Below are 17,694 nucleotides of genomic sequence, written 5' to 3'. Positions count from 1 at the left end.
TTACATCTTACAAGACTGTATTTTTTTATTTTTTTCGCAAATACAATTCAGCTGATGCAGATTAACTGAGCGTTGTTAAAAGCCATCGTGTCAAGACTGCAAACGAAACGGAAAATTGGGCCGGGCCGTCGTGAGCGGAAGTCAGTCTCCGCTCATTAGTGTGTTGTCTTTGTGCCGTCGGCGCGAATAACAAGTTCGAATTAACCGGACGTTACAAGAAGGTGGGGACTGTTCTTACGTAAATGAAAGACGGAACGATAGAGAAAAAGAGAAAGATTAGAAGAAAGATGAGAAAGAGAAGAAACAGGAAGAGCGACGACAAAGAGCGTAGCTTAATCAACGTCGCACCGTTCGAGAAGCTTTCCGTATTTTTCGCGCATTTTTCAGTCTGGACTGCAGGTCGAGATTCAAAGAGCGGGAAGGCGCTAAAAAATATGGTAGCGACGACCGACACGAACGGAAACAATCGCGTGATGTGCGCGAAACTGTGGCAGCCGGATATTTCGTTCTTGGAACGAACGCCGTGTAAATGGAAATTAACCTTTTCTCTTTTTTTCCTTCGTCGCATCGCATGACGCCAGATGCGGTATTTCCCGTCGCATCTTAATCTACCGCGGCATTGTTAATACACGACGTTGTACTGTGTCTATTACACGATACAGCACTGGACCTGCGGAAATGGAACGGCCCATTCATTGAAATTGGTGCTCGTAAAGCTATATTTCGTCTGTGTATTTCCTATTCTTCGACTTCTTAATACTAGATCCATTTGAATTGGAAATTTTGAAGATTGTTGAAATGTTTCTATTCTTCGTTGAAATAAAATTATAAATACCTTTAAGTAAAAAAAACATAATAGCAAAAAAAGATCAATCAAATATTTAAAAAATTCAATTATTGGTTCAATTATTGGTTCAAATATAAAATACGTTTTTAGATTTCAACATTACTGAAAATTGTTACCGAAATTATTATCAGTGCTAAATAATAATTAAATAATTAATTACTAAATATTTTATTAATTACCAATTATTATTACTAAATGCTATGCTAAAAAAATTTCTATCTATATACGAAATACTATGCATCTATTATCTTCCTTCCGCTGTTCTAGCGCGACTAACTCAAATTTCTCACCTCTATTTTCACCAAGATGGGGTGACGATAATCATGATGCAATGCCAGCAGAGATACCACCATGCTCTACATTCCTGAAAGCCGACTTCTCGCACCCGACTACCGTCTTTTCCCTCCATTTTCATTACTCTTATTCCCGACGGTAACACCTGCTGAAGCTTCATTCTCTCTCGTAGCTAGTCACGACAAGCATAGAGGCGCTACTAATAAGCACGGCCTGTTTGTACCTGCCTGCCTGTATATAGTTTATACTCGTCTATCATCCTTGTCTTTTTGTTTATCTTCTCACTATTCTTATTTTTGTTGTTAGCTCTCATTTGATAAGACGCACTCCTTGTGAAACGAGACTATTAGCAAACCGATATTCTGACAATGAGTAAAGAAGCGCATATAAAAGAGAAAATTTGATATAAAAAATTAATCGAAAAATTGATCGAAAAGTGACATGGTGCAAATAATTTAAAAAAAACACTGTCACATATTGTCTAGTATAAATATTGTTTTTAACTGAATTAAGTTATATTAATATAAATTAAATTAAATTGAATTAATGAAATTGTTTAAATACTAGTAAAATGCTATACCAAAACACGATTCTTTATTTATAATAATAAAATAATATTGAAAAATTACATAAAATTCTTTGAACATTATAAGAATATTATTTCTATACAATACTATTATGTTAATAACAATATAATAATATTACTATATTATTTATCAACGTCTCACTAATGCTAAAAATTAGAATTTACAAGATTATATTTAAAGATTTACAAAATCTTCAAAAGGATAAGTCAATAAAATTAAAATTGTTAATTTAAAAAATATAAATAGAAATAAAAAATATTATAAATGGATACTGCATTGTAAAGTAACAGAACAAATCTACACATAAAACAAATTATAAAATTTTTAATATCAATTCTATTCAATTTAATATTATACATATAGAATATATATATATAATATAGAATATATTTTTAAAAGTAATAATAATCTATCGTACGATAATCAAACTAACATATACTAAATTTTGCAAGTTTCAATTAGTAGATTTGTTACGTATCAATTTTATACCTCGATGAGAGCAAAACTGTGGAAAATGGGAAAATATTTTTCACCTATTTGTATGCATATTCGAGCGCCGGAAATCGGACTATACCGGCTGTTGCGCAGAATCACAACCGGCGTTTCAATTTGGTCTCTCTACCAGAAAATTTAGCATTTAAACTATTTTGTAAAATCTGATATACTGGAATATTTTTCGCATACATACAACATACATACGTAGAAAACACAATGTTATGGCAACATTGTCATTAATACAATGAAACTATTATCGATATTACGACAAAACACGTGTTTAAAAATTACAATCGCCGACGTTTATGACAACAATCCATATCTTGTTCGAATCACGCTGCAATGAAATTGCGGGCGCAACATTTCACCTTCGTCAAAGAAAATTTTAAATAAGAAACTCCAACGTAACCGCAACATGTAACTTTATCACATGACAATCTCTTAAAACACTAATCACATTTAAGAATATGTATATTAAATATTATATAAAATATCATATTATATAAAAAAGAAGTTTACAAAATACAGAAAAACTTTTCTGATGTTCAAAATTAACATTTCTAATATATTCAAAACCGTACATTTTTTCTACCGAATTTAAGAGCGATGTCATATTCATATTGCAAAATGGAGATCAAGAATATTAAAACTTAATCGTTGATAATAAACACAATTTTGCAATTTTGTAGATCACAAGAATAGATTCTACTGTTAATATTACTGTAAATATTTGAAAGTTGAAAGAGGTCATATACGAGCAGAGACAGTCATGCTAAAAGATAAACTTATTTTAAACCCCTAATTGGTTTATCAAAATTCCACGGAATTGGGATTGAATATGTCACACTTTAAAATTAAAGATCCATATTTAGTTTAACTTACAAAACCATTTTTTGAAGACATATTAACTTCTTGTGTACGATAACTGCACGTCGAGAATCTCGTCTTTTATACATATGCGCTAGAGATTAATTCGATTCGTGAAATTATTCTTGCAGCGCATTCGGGAATAATAATTAGCCAACCCTAAAATGTCAAAAATGATGAGTTCAGAAATACCGTGTAACGCGTTTATACAAAATGTATATATTTTTCCTAATTCTTCATGCGATACAGGTGATTTCTATCGCGCGAGTCGGCGAATACAACATGTGATGCGAAAATCGCGCTTTCTCCTGCGCGACCAGAGCTACGATCTACCTAACCCGAGGTGTGAGATTTGCATCGATGATTACGGATGATCGGTCTCTTCCGGGAAAACTCTACAAGCGACCCGCATGGTCAAGTATTTTGCGACAACAAAAAAATCAAAAATTACACGGTAGAGTTAAGAGTATTCCAAAAGACACGGATGTAACTTGGGAAAACAGAATATATAATACATGACTGTCTTTCTTTCAAATCTTTTTCCTATCTATTTGAACTTTCTTTTATCTAAATGATATTTTAGAGAATTAAGCTGTGTCATGTACATAAAATTTTCCCATGTGGCAAATTATTTTGTAAAAAAGTCGGATTCAGTAAAAAAAAATCTGATAATCTCTTAGCTTATATTTATTTTCAGGAAGATCTCTAATAATTTTTATTTTTCCATTTCAACTATGTGCACCATATGTGCTCGTTCAATTCCCTGCATGCATGAATACACGAACCTCAATAATACGTCTCTCAATTAGCTGTGATCTAAAAAAAAAAAAAAACTCATCGTTCGCAATCGGCTTTCATTTAATCAACAAATCCCATGCATTCGAATACCAACGGAAGCGATGCATAACGCATCTCGGCCTTGTGCCACTCAACAAGTGCACTCAGCGACCGCGGAAGGGCACAGCGACCGCCACGACGGCGGTTGCAATCGACGCATTACACGCGCATTACCTGCCACTCAGTAATCGATTTGACTGCCATGGCAACAGGGCTGCTTTTTTTCCCTGTTCTGCTCGCCGATAATCAGACGGGGGAAAGCCGACCCGAGAGAGAAAGGGAGAGTCCGGTCGACCGGAGCGTGCACTCGATATTAACTCGATTCGCGCTCAATGCTCCGTCCGATGGCTAAACGAATTAACCGCGACGAAATGGGAATCGTCGATCGTAAACAGTCAGTTGGAGCAGTTTTTGCGTAATATTTAACAAGTGCTCGAGGAGAATCGAACGGCGATAGAAGCGTGTGGAATTATATCGAATTATCAATTCATGTTCTTTTTTTCCTCGCGATGACTATACATGGGTACGGTATCTATTTCTAAATTAATTTTTGATATCTTTCTCATGATGACTAAAATATCTGTTCTCTGTTCATTAATCTTCCGGAACTAATGATGGGTCTATTGGAGCTACTCAATTATATTATTTATATTTGCAAATTTGAATTGTTTTTAGAGAATGTTATTATTATTGAGTAACAATATTGCTATTGTGCAACAATATCGATGCGTAAATTTGACGTACAAAGAAATAGACCACTCTTAATTAATGTAATACGCATTTTTCATACGTTTCACATCTTTTATAACAAAATATTTATTAACTTTCTAAATAAATTAATCTTTATAAATTTTTATAAACACATATAAGTGACATAATTATTAACTTAACTCCTTCCTAAAAAGGGAAAGCACAATATAATTTAATTTTGAAATGGTATGTAATCCAATTTTCTCTCTACGTGTGTCTTCTCATAACATGTAAATAAAATATAAATGTATGTAATACAAAAATGTGTAATAAAATGAAATCATTTATCACATTCTTATAATACTGATTAGGGAATCAAACTGATATCTGTATAACAAATAGAATTTTTGAAAACTTATCTCTGCATGTCCTAGTCTTTAGCAGATTTTTTAATGACTGATGGCTACTGAAGGCACAGATTAGTGCTCAATGACCTCACTAATTTGTATGTAAAATTTACGTATCGATAACAGGGTTAGGATAAAGTAAAAACTTACAACTATATATAGTATTCATAAACACATTCTTTTTACACACTGTTAAATTTTATAGGGTCAAATTAACTTAATGTGAGTCACCACTGTTCCTACTCAATAATATCGTTATTTTTTACTAAAACAATGGTTATATTTGACACTATACACTATCAATTTAACATTATTTAGTGTCAAATTTAATTATCATTTTAGTCAAAAATAATGATATATTTAGTAGGAGCAGTGGCGACTTACATTAGGTTAAATTTAATACTATAGATTTAACAGTGGCAAGTTATGTTATTTTGGTTTCTTGAAATTAATTACTGTCTCTTAGTCAAAAGATTAATTAGATCTTACTGACTCAAAGTCAATAATTGTGTTACAAATTTTGACATCAGCTTCGGAGGATTAATAATATTGCTGCACACATGTAGCCTATATATGTGCAGCCTGTTTCCGCACATACGAAATATTTTACGAGAGACGCGACTAAAAATATATTTTATTCACCTTTAAAAAAGGCAAAATCTCGAGAATCGCGACATGCAAAAATAGATTTTATCCATATTCGCGATGCGTACTGGTACGGCGCATTTCGTCGCTCATGCATTTGCCAACTCTGTGATTTCCTTGGTATTTTACTTTGAAATCGAACGGAAGAGAATCTCGTAGGAATGTCTACGTGCGGAAAGAAAAGTCTCCGTGGAGCCAGCGAGCTCGCAAGCAAACTCGGTTTCCGCGAAGACGCGCGACCGCGAAATCGCCGAGTATGACATCGAGGGAAAGCGTAAACCACAGAATCGAACGACTAAGCCGATATCCGTAACGGTATTTCGATTCCGACTATAACCGTTTGGATGACTCACGCGCAAATCCGCGTCCACTAGCTTGGCATAATTTCGCGTACCGAAATCCCGCAGGATTCCGGAAGTCACGACTGACTACCGGACATTTTCGCGAGTATAATAATTGATGTAGAATATATATACCGCTGAGTTTTGAGATCGCATCGTGACAACATTGAAATTCAGCTGTTGACTACTTTAAAAACCAAGAAAATAAAGATATAAAATTTAGATATATATAATAAAAATATATAATAGTTTATATATGGTACCCTCTGATATAAATATGTATAAATATAATTTTATAATTTAGAAGATAATACAATATAATACTAAAGATAATAATACAATAAAATACTAAAAAACTATAACGTATAACATGAAACGTTTTAAAACAAAAAATTACTTCTTGCGATTTTGTAAGGTCAAACATGCGATGAAATGTTGGAGAAATGAAGAACGTTGATGATCGGTCAAAGGAGACTCGACTAATTACCTCTCTCCGCCTCCCCCCTCCTCACTATCCGATTGAAACGACCGGCATTCGATTATGATTAAGCTAATTCGAGTTTGATCCGTGTCAGGTGGATATAATGGAGGTCCCGGTAATTACATATAAATCAAATTATACTTCGCGAGCGAGCATATCCGTTTGATAAATGTTGGCGTGTCATGTCAAGCGATCAAGTCAATTACGACACGCGTCCTGCGAAATTTTATCTCTATCGCAATTGCATTATGTGGAGTAATACTGACAATGCGGCAACTTTTCGAAAACGGTATTTATGTCACAGTTGCACAGCCAACGTACCTAATATTTCTGATCGGATACTAAATATGGCTATTCTATTTCCGGATTTTGCTTGTTAAATGGCAAGACCATGTACGACGTCAAGTCAATATCAAATGTGTATATTAGAAATCCACATTTAATCTGTAATGTCGGAAAGTTGAGAATTGTATATTTAATACTGTGGATATGAAAACTGTGTCTTATGTCAAAGAGAATTAGACAGTTGCATTTAGCGCTAAATATACGGCATGAATACGGGCCAAAGTATTCGCGTGGGATCTGAAGTTCAAAGATGGGAGTCGCTGAACTTCGATCGAAATTAACCGCGTCGATTTCGCTGAAAGCACGAAGTTCCGTCGCGAACTTCGACCAAAGTCGGCGGATTGATTAATTAAAATTCATGGCGCGACGTGGGCGATAGTTGGCTCTTCTAATGAATTCGTTCCCGCCGAGTGCACGAGATTATGAACACGTAACTAAATGTAAACTAAACCTTAAGTAAACATAAAAAGATAGATCTATGGACGTTTTACTTTGAGAAGAATATGAGATTGTAATAGTTAAATCCAGCAGATTAATTATTTGCGGCGTTTTTCATTTAACTCGCGCTTGTGCGAATAAAGTGTTTACTACATTTGAATCTATAATATAAAATTATAACTTTAAAATATAAAGCATATTATAATTAGAAAAAAAAACAGATTTATCTTTGTAAGAAAGTTAATACATATATGATTAACCCTAGAATGCTATTGTGAGTTAATTTTCATTTAAGTGCTAATTTAGGCTTACTAGTTTTTATTATTAAAATTTTGTTGGCTGAAAATATTTAAAAAATTGTTTAATATCAAAATTTATTTTTTTTTTATTAAAGTAGGATTAGTTTTATCGCTGTAAAAAAATGTTTACTTATATGGGTGAATTTTCACCCAGAATAGTGTTAACGTGAGTAGGTTTCAGAGTTAATATACAATTTGATATAAATAGAAATTAATGTATGAATAGAATATTATCGCGTAGTCTACGTAAACAAAAGTTGGAATGCAATGGGAAGGTGTAAGCCACAAAAAAGCTAACCCACTCGTTCTGCGTGTGTGGCCATGCTGTTTTCCGCAGAGGAGCGCGGTCGCAATTAGGCGCGCTGTCGGCCAGGAAGTAGTGGAGCCGTGTAAGATCGGTCGGTACGCCTTTGGGCGACGAGCGATTTCGTGCCGGTCGGTGCGATGCGTCGGTCGTTGCATCGGGCCGAGATCTCTTTCTAAATGCGCCGCAGATCCGACGCCGATAAAAGGTACCGATGTAACCCGCTGCTACTTTGCGTGCTCCGATGCCGCCGCCGTATTTCCGAGAGCATGGGAGCGTTTCGATCGCATCGATCTCTCGATATCCGCGCGAAATTTCGCGTTCGTGAGAAAAATTAATTTCCCAGCGGATATGTTAATTAAAACAAAAAATTTAAATCTCGATCATCATACATTACATAAAACCATAATTACATCTTAATAAACAAACTGACATTATTTGTCGTTAAAGACGTCATTTGGACGTCGACGATGACGAATAACTTCAATTTATTTGTTGGAATGTATATTTTATTTAACAAAGGATACAATAGAAATAACTACATAATTGTGACAGAATTGTCAGAAAAATTATGTCTTATTTATATCATATTCTTGAAAGAAATGTTGTCTATTTTTTACTTATTACAACGTCAGTAGTGACAGAACTAGAACGACCTAGACAGAATGCGCAACAAGAATGGCAATTCAATGCGACGTACCGAACATTCTGAACGCAGAACATTCTCAGGCGTCTACATCGCATCGTGGAATTCAAAATGCCTACGGGATCGCAAGAAATCTGCATTTAAAGACGATAAATCATATGCGTATGCGTCACGGCGAAACGGGCGCAATTTCGGTTTCCTGCCCGTTCATCTCACTGCACTACTCTGTGTTCCCTCTGGCTCTTCGAAACGCACCGCGAGAAACTGTCGATTTGTCGTGTCTTCCGTCGGAGAGAAGCCGCCGGCAATGCGCAACATATCCTGCAGATAAAAAAAGGAGAAGGAAAGAAATAGAGCAAGCGAGCGAGCAAGCGCGTGTGAGAGAGAGAGAGAGAGAGAGAGAGAGAGAGAGAGAACGCACAGGTGTGCTGCGTGTAATGGACGTTCGATATCATCACGGTATCGTTGGGATCTTCAGGGCGTATACCTTCGCTCATTACAGGAAGCCGTGAGATCTCGACTTTTTCGAGCGAGACGTATTTTACTCGCTCCGTGGAATATGCCAATCTCCTATGACCACCCAAGATTACATTGCCGAGTATATCAGGTAATGTAGACCTAATCTTGCTGTGTACGTCAATATGTTTCTTTAACTCGGCATTATGTCTACATAATCATTTCGATAGTCACTTATTTAACCCAGCTTAACCGCCTATCCGTTCCCAGGAATTGACTAGTTGTAAAGCGAGTTTTATCGAGATTAGATGGCTGATTATAAATATTTCCTATGGCTATAAACATGTCTTGCTAGGGAAATCTATCGAAGAATTAAATTACGCGGCTATTAAGCAGCTATTACGCAGACAAATTATGACGAAAGAGTAGCATTTGCCGATATTACTTAGAGCAAAATAAGCTGTGACGCAAGTGCCTCATAATCTTCCATTTTATCGCAGATTCTGCCAGTTTTTGTGATCTATATGTCTTTCAACGCTCTCATATTGTTCTCTTTTCCTTTTTCATTTTTGTTTTCCTTTTACGAGCCCACATCCGTGGTTATCCTTTGCATATCCAATTCTTTCTTTTAGTAAATCGAAGAGGAAAAATTGAAGATTTCGATTCATAAATCGGCATGTCTTTGATTCCGTGATTGCACACATAAAGGAACAGGAAAAGAAGTGCGCATCCATGCAAACTGAAAATTCTGAAATTGCGCCCAATTCGTATAATGTACGTTAATACGAGTCGGAGAAGCTCACATTACAACCGGTGATCTCTGAGAGAAAAAGAGATAATGTCCTGGGGGGAGGAATGCGCAAGCAAAGGGCGCGAATGAGTAGTCCGAAGGTGTACAATCGTTAAGAACAACCTGCGTCAAAATTATCCCTTTCCGGGGATGGTATTTCGTGTGGTCTACCGTACGTATCTGCATCGATGAGAAATAATTAGACGGTGCGGAGATCAGCGCGAAGAATGTTTTGGAAACGATGCCCGAATTCGATGCTTCCCAGCGAATGCAGGGTGACTTAATTCTTATGCACTTTTAATCAATTGTCTCATGAGAAAGTTATAAAATAAAAAGTTTTAACCTTTTGAAGCTGATGATAAGTTGGACTCACTTAATTATATCCTTTATATTACATCTACAAATTTGAATTATTGTTATTAAAATAAATAATTCTTACAATTAGTATTAACAGATACACATTTTTTTTAAACGAATTATATTTCTCATGAGAAAGTTATAAAATAAAAAGTTTTAACCTTTTGAAGCTGATGATAAGTTGGACTCAATTATATCCTTTATGTTACATCTACAAATTTGAATTGTTATTAAAATAAATAATTCTTACAATTAGTATTAACAGATACACATTTTTTTTAAACGAGTTATATCATTTTGGTTCCTTAAAATTAATTAGTCGACATAATAATTAAATAGATCTCACAGACTCAATAGCTGTATTACAGATATTAAGATCAGCTTCAGAGAGTTAATCAATTAAAGAAACGTCTATGAAGAGATTTGTGAAGGCAGTTATATATATTTAAAGTTAATCAATAAAGATATAAAAAAGACCAAGTAGGCAATTAAATTTAATGCTAAAGATAATTTAATTTTTACAAGCGAGAAACCATAACAGTGAAATATCATACATATATGCATTGTAATTCGAGAAAAAAATGCATTTTAAACTGCATATAAAACTGCGTGATGCATATATCATACAGATCATATGATACATGGCTTAATTAAATGCGCGTAAGACAATATTGTGCTCACGCAGAATCTTGAAGACATGGCGTTTTCTCAACATGGAAATGCTCGCAAATAGTGTGGGCGCGTCATAAAAGTTATGGCAAAATTATTATGCTCTGTGTCTATATGATCGTTGACGTTTATTTTCAATCGTTTAGCATTTTCATTCGAACTGAATGCGTACGTGTGCAACATATGCTAAAATCTATTTATTTGTAAAAAAATAAGCTTGAAAAAATATACATTATTATACAAATAATTGTATAATATACTGTAGAATAATTGTATAACATTATTAAAACAAAGATTACACAATTTAAACAATTAATGGTCATGAATTATGTCGATGGTCACTAAAACAGAAAAATATTTCTTAATTCATCAACAGTGCAACTCTAAATTAAATATCAATACTACCCTAGCGCTAGTTTAAGAAAATTGAAAAATTAATTTCGCTAAATGCACTCTAATCACTGTTTCGAACCCACCCTTATATATCCACACATTAATAAGCACGCAAGATACTGGACATGTATATGTACTTGTGCATTAATCGTCTATGCTCATAGAATCGCATTCTCCGATTACCTGGATAATAAATTAATGCCAAGACTAATTTAATCAAGACTAGATTACCATTATTCAAGCAATCCGACACTAGGCGAGGCCCATGACTCTCTTTGGGATGCAACAGTTGTAGGAAAATTACCACGAAGATACCAAGTTTTCAACTGTATGGTATTACAAATTCTATTTTCGATAAACAACGTAATTGATAAATCAATGCAATCTGCATTTACGCTTTCATATACATTATTAGTCCATTAAACACTGATGTCATATTAATAAAAAAAAAAAATTAAAACAAAAAAATCACTTTCTCGATAAGATATTTATCTGTCGTATTAGTAAAAAAATTTTTTAAATAAACGGTTTTAATGCAATGCCATTAAAAAGTGTGGATTTAGCAATATGGATAATAATATTTTAAATATGTGTCCACATCTCAATATTTTTTTATATCAAATTCAATTATCGCACGATATAATTTTTAAAGAATAGTTGGCGCTTAACGACCTTCGTTAACCAACTATACCTCGAGCAAAACTAGTTCGTTATAATGCGATCATCGAGAATTATTGAGGAATAGGATAAGGCAATAAATAGTCGATGTAATGGTGAATTAAAAGGTATTAGCGCACCAGGCTCAAGGGTTCCGTCGTTTTCTTATCTAATGATCATATAATTTATACGATATTACGATATATAGTCAGCGCAATCTCACGTATATGCTAGGTCATAAAAAGAATCAGTCATTTTTTTGAAGCAACTATTAGTATCAATTCAGGTTCATTAACGTTACTATAGACAAGTTGCCACAAGAAAAATGACATGTTCCCCCCTTGATGAGTTTGATCCAGTTCAAAAACTTAACCGCGTGTCATACATAACATAATTTTTAACGTGTAAAATTATAACCTTGTTCACGCGTTAATTTTAGATTAAAATGTTAATCTAATTACGTTTATCTTCTGTTATCTATCGGCGATCTTTTAATTTCGCTACGTACCACTAACGACAGTGCAGTAATCACGTCATTAACCACTTCTTAAGTTTCCACCTTAAAATTCACTTGAGAACGGTTAAGCGAGTTCCGAGACGATCTGCTGGAATCCCGCTTCAGCGAGACGGGCGCGCCGCTGTCTTTTCGCAATATTGCGAAATTGCGAGCGAGACGACGTAAGCTTCTGTTTTCCGTCTCGATTCATCCGGTCTGATTTACATCGCAACAAGTTACTTCGCACCGCGCTATTTCCGCATGTACACACGCCCGCTGATTCATCGCGCGCCCGAAGTTTCGCGGCCCGGGCTGATACATTATTTATCGGCCTCGCAACATTGCGTGTCGCGCCCCAAGACTGAGGGAGGATTTCGCGGAGGTATGCAACAGTCAAATGGAATTTCACTTTGAGTAGCTCGCTTTCCTTCAAACCGTCTTTTTTATCCTGCGCGCCGTTCCCCACATCCTGTCCCCGCCACGGTTCCATTCGGATTTACCTGGGGATTTACACGAGGTTACCACGTCCTGATTTCTTCGAGAAAAAGCTTATCGTTTATTGTTAATGCGCACAGATAAGTAAACGGCGATTTGCATTTGTTGTATACGGTCTAATTTCCTAAAATGTTTTATTAAAAAGCAATAATCGATAAAATGGAGAGTATCTAATATAAGAATCAATAAGTTGAATAACAATGTATAAATATCTGTAACATTCTCTAATTATACGTTTTCTTGCAGGAATGTGATTTAATGATTTTAATAATTTAAGATATAATTAAGTATTAAGTAATTATAAGAATATTCTTATTTCTATTGAGCTTTTGTTTTTGATTTAAAAATGATGAATGTATAACACAAATAAAGAAAAAGAATTTTACATTCGGTGTCCAAGGGGATTTTGGTACTTAATAATATTTACACTGAGAAAAGTTTTAGTTGAAAATGAACCAATAAATTCAGATCAAATCAATCAGAATTCCGGTCATCGTGATTGGTAATCTCAACTAGGATCTCGATTGATATGACTGGAATCTACTAGTTCGTTCATTTTCAATCAAAAATTTTTTATTTTTCTCAGTGTATAAAAATATATTTTTTTTTTTTAGTTCTATAAACTGCGCGCTAATTTAGTTTATCAGATTTGAAACGTAATATTATAAAACTGAAATAATGTCACAAATTAAATCAATTGTTAATTTAATAATGATGCTAATGAGCATCTTAACACTGTCAAGAACTCAGTATTGTTTATACACATTATCTTGAGAAATAATGTTCTCTGAAAAAAAAAAAAAAAGATTATTATTAAGCACTAAGATCCACTTCGATCGAATATATACGACTCTTTCTTTTATTATAATAATAAAATCTTCTATTTTACAATACGGTATTTCTGTAATAATTGTTGCAGCTATCATCCAATGATGACTCTGTAGTCCGTTCAAAATCAGCCAGTCTGATCCCGTCAAAGCCCGCTCCACTTTCCTGCGACGATGGAATGCATTGCGCGAGCCCTCAAAGGGAACGTACGGAAACACATTTAATTAGGCGGCACACGAAAATACGTACGTAACGGGAAAGCACGGAACGAGCGAGCAAACATGAGCGGGGAAGCGGAGCATCGTAAATACCGGAAGCGAAAAGTCGGCGGGGAATAATTTATCCCTGCTCGTTCACGGCCGTCCGCGGAACGCGCGATTTATTGCGAGTACTCGCGCGGCGGCCTCAAAGGGTCGTAATAGCGGATATTTCGAGGACTATGAGACTGGCGGATTAATACAGTGGCAGCTTCCCCAGCTTTTAATAAATCGCACGGACGACAATTCGACCGGTATGCAGCCAAATGAAAAGAGATCGCGTTCGCTCTTCATAAGCCGAGGTGTAAAGCCGATTCACAATATGCAAATGTATATGTATTTTTCAATTTTGAAGAAAATATAGTTAAATATTAAATTTTATTTTTATTAAATTAATATTATAAAGAATCTTATCTCCGTTTATACTTTTTTGCTTTAATGTTATGATTTAAGATAATAATGTAGGTACTGTTGAACTTTCTAAAATATCGCTTTATGCGTGCAAATGCGATACGTTGATCTTTAAGCTCAAAGTTGCAATGATATCGTGTTCGGGCGGAAAGAGGCTCGTTTCGATGGAAACCTTAATAATGGGAATCCAATAGTCGCCCAAACGCATAGTCTCGTTGAATCACAATCACAATTGTACCCGTGTATCGTGCACGTCGCTATACGTTCGTGCGTGCCACGCATTCGGAAAATTAAATTTATGACCTTTAAGTGCGGGCTTTATTGCAGGAAATGAAAAACGTGATATTAGTATTACAAAAGAGGAATTGACTTTAATAACGAATTGAACATTTTCGCAAAATTGTTGCCGATTTTACGCGGAATATTGCAAATTACTGAAAAATTCAGGATCATGTGTTATTATTTATGAAAGATTTTTTCTTATAAAACGCTAATAAAAGCAGTATTTTTAAATGATATTGAAAAAATATATATTAAAAAATCGCAAATGGAACAATTCAATAATGATAAAATTTATAAATAATCAAATTAATGTAATTATATTTTAAACATAAAATTCAATCAATACAAATGTACAGCTGTATACACAATTTACATTTTAATTGCGTAAAATGCCTCGATATACAGCTCTTAAAATGTGCTAGCGACTATTACGGATTAGATCTTCAGAGAGTGAACATTGAGAACGATAGAAGTAAGATGGATAAGTGAGGGGTGATAGGTCGGTAATACGCACAAAGTTACAAGCTGTTGTTTTTGTTTATGGAAGACGGATGAGCGCTGGGCAGGTTTCGTAATTCTCGTCTTATCTTACACACTGTCACATAATTATAATAACGATATTTATATTTCCACTTTTATTCCATTAAATCAGTACACATTGCTCACATATCGTGAAATTAAATAGAGATTATAATATGCTATTCGTTATAATATCGTTTAATTTTAAAATTATTAAAAAACGTTTGAAATTATAATGTTTAATAAATTTAATACTTTGTCTGCGTATGTATGCGTTGTAATTTACCGACTAAAATGTGCTCTAATTATAACTATTCATTAAAAAATAAAATCTTATTAAATATAACAAATATTATAAAAACTTATATGGTGATGATTTCGATGTGAAGCTAACTCCATTGAAACAGCAACAATAATATTAATAATTGGAAATCAAATTCTTCTCAATAATAAATTTCGATTCTCTTTTACGAGAAATTTAAATAAAATTATATAGTATCGAAATAGTCACATGGAATAATATCTCCAGGATAATAAAATGCTCGACAAAAATAAAAACGAATAATTCAATCACAGGTTTAATGATATTTGAGTTCTAAATATTATTTCGTTATTGCCATCCGTCTTTTAAAATATATGTTAAAGGATATCTAAGAAAGACGCTCATATAACATATATTAGTATCATAATCCTTATTTAATAAATAATATTACATAATAATAACAATAATAACTCAATTTAATATTATTTAATACTATTTAATATGAAAATAATATTAAAGGATATCTAAATAAAAATTTACGAATAAATCGCTTTAAAAAAAAAAATAATATTTTTTCCTGTTATATTCTTTGCATCATTATTACATATTTCCATTTAAAAATTAATACGTTTATATCAAAGTTTGACAGCTTTATTATATATACAATATTAATATATTTACATTTGATTTAAATAAAGTATCATTATATTTATTGTATAATGTATCCTTTTAGGATGTATCTCTTGCACCCGTCATTGAAATACGCATTCCGACGATTCGGGACATTGCGTATTCGGTCCGCGATTGTTCGCAGTCTGCTAAATATTCGCGTTAACCACTTGATTCCCGATCCGACGTATTGCGTAACATCATTTGCCGCGATTGGAATCGTCCCCGAGATCCGAGACGAAACGTTGCTTGTTTACGTGACTCGGTTAAGCGCGCGGCGCCGAGCCCGACGACATGTGCTAATTGGTTAATTAAATCTAGGAAATTACTATTCCCTCGCCATGTAGTACCGACTACGCTGTCGGCATACGGCAGCCGAATCTAAGAATCCTAGCTGATTAGCTCGGAAATCGGAAGCGTCGCGTCATGGAACGACTCTCGATGTGAGGAACGATTTCGGGAACGAACCAGTTTCACCAGAAATTTGATAATCCTTCGTATCTGCTGACATTGGAAATTTATACGTAAAACATTTTAATTATAAATTACACTTGTCATAAAATCATAACAATATTTTCAAATCTATAACAATTTACAATTAATATATAAATATTTAGATTACAATTACACTGTTGAAAAATTTGAATTAAATTTAACACGCTTTACGTGTCTCAAACGACCCACTTAAATTTTTGTGTTAATTTAAAATAAAATAAATATGTTAAGAAAAAATACAAATATTATTTTAAAAAATTAACATAAAAAATATAATATTGATAAATTTGTAATTTTAAATGTATAATATACTTCAATAAAATTAATACTTATATGTTCAATTTTTTCAATGTTTAACATGTTTATTTATCTTGGGATTCACGTTTTAAAACACATTATTTTTATGTTAATCATTTACTTAATCATAAATTGTATTATTTTAATACTAAAAAATATTAAATATCAATTTAGTATAAAATGAGCTGGTATACTAAAAATTCAATACAAAAATTTCAAGGCTAATTTTAACACGAGTACAAAATATTTTTACTGTGTAGGTATATGATATTAACGGAATGTACTGAAGACTTTATAGTTATACAATATAAGATAGTTTTTCGATCGAAAGAGATCCGTTACCATGGATATACGACAGGATGCGATATATGAACGTTATGTTTAGGAAAGAATTTTATGCGACTGTTATTTGCGATGATTATTGCAGCGATGACGACACTATTGTGTGAGTTGCACTCAAGTACGCGCTTTTTACAAGTTACGATAAAAGCGGCATGGACTTTTATGGTGGTGCAAGATGGTGGACTTATGATGCCAGTCTACGTTATACGAGCGTCTTTTCGACCATGTGTGTTCCATGACGTGTCGTACAAGACAGACGCTGCTGACAACCATTTTTCTCATGTTTATATTTAGTTTACCACCGGTAGCTCGGGAAGTTACGTGAGCAATGCATAAAAAGAGCTATATTGATTTAATCTGCCGTTTGTACAGAGAACAGGTTGCAGATCTAAGTGTAGCGTAAAAGAAAAACATCTTCTTTCCTTATATTCGTTCCGAGGAATACGACTTATTGTGCGCAGCCATCGTTATGACACTTAGCTTATTATTTCCGGTT

The sequence above is a fragment of the Trachymyrmex cornetzi genome, unplaced genomic scaffold, assembly GCF_001594075.2.
Source record: "Trachymyrmex cornetzi isolate Tcor2-1 unplaced genomic scaffold, Tcor1.1 scaffold346, whole genome shotgun sequence".
NCBI classification, from domain to species: domain Eukaryota; kingdom Metazoa; phylum Arthropoda; class Insecta; order Hymenoptera; family Formicidae; genus Trachymyrmex; species Trachymyrmex cornetzi.
This window is presented reverse-complemented; position numbering follows the sequence as displayed.